General features: G+C 35.1%; 1 non-coding gene across 1 annotated transcript; it reads right to left on the reverse strand.

Annotated features, from left to right (window-relative positions):
• Positions 1–380: 380 nt before the first annotated feature.
• LOC113627857 (small nucleolar RNA SNORD83) lies at positions 381–462 on the reverse strand. The gene has a single exon (XR_003435772.1). It is a non-coding gene; the product is annotated as a small nucleolar RNA SNORD83 (small nucleolar RNA).
• Positions 463–1,036: the final 574 nt, after the last annotated feature.

The following is a 1,036-nucleotide window of genomic DNA, read 5'->3' on the forward strand; positions in this document are numbered from 1 at the left end:
TTGACTAAAGGTAAAATACTAAATATGTTATATCTATTTTATGCCTGATTTGTTTGTATCCAGGAATTTTACAAAACAACAATTGTTCCAGATTCAAGGTGACTTTGAAATGAATTCATTCAATAAACATTTATTAAATCTGTGCCAGGCCCTAATTTGTCTGATAAAGCAAAGCTCTTTTATTAGTTTAGTATCCATTAAAAGTATCACAAATCATGTATTGATTTTTTTATACACATATTAAAAAGTATCAGGTAACAAAATGTGTTAGAAATGGGCTGATGCAGTTGTTAAGTATGAAGTACCAGGAATGCACAATTGGCTCCTTAGTCTTATTTCTGTTAAGTTCAAAGTCATTTATTGCACGGCTGTGATGTTCAAGGCATCAGTTAAGTGTGAGAGATACAAATGTGGACCCTGCATTCTATGAGCTCACAATTTAAAGTGAAAATATCAATAGCCTAAAGAGCTGGTATTTGTGTCTCTTCAACATATCACAAATTATCTACTGATTTTAAAAAATAAAAATGAACATATTCCAATGGAAAAAAGTCTAAGGAATCTTTAATGGAAAATATGAAGATGATACATTAAAATGTTGAGCTTCCCTGGTGGCGCAGTGGTTGAGAGTCCGCCTGACGATGCAGGGGACGCGGGTTCATGCCCCGGTCCGGGAAGATCCCACACGCCACTGAGCCTGCGTGTCCAGAGCCTGTGCTCCGCAATGGGAGAGGCCACAGCAGTGAAAGGCCTGCGTGCCGCAAAAAAAAAAAAAAAAAAAAAAAAAAAGTAAAAAAATAAATAAATCATGTTATACGTTGTATAATTGTAGAAGACCTAAGAACAACACTTTATTCAATGTAGTCAGCATTATTTTTAAGATGGCTTTGACTTTTGTCAGATCTGAGAGCTACATTTAAGAATTTAACTCGCACATTTACATATATATTGAGGTCAGAGCTCCTAGAATGCCTGCATCCTGCTGACAAAACCAGCTTTTAATAATGATCTTGTATCACCTCCATAAGTAATTATA

Source organism: Aethalodelphis obliquidens, unplaced genomic scaffold (genome assembly GCF_003676395.1).
Source record: "Aethalodelphis obliquidens isolate GAN/ISIS:26980383/991018 unplaced genomic scaffold, ASM367639v1 scaffold21, whole genome shotgun sequence".
Lineage (NCBI taxonomy): Eukaryota > Metazoa > Chordata > Mammalia > Artiodactyla > Delphinidae > Aethalodelphis > Aethalodelphis obliquidens.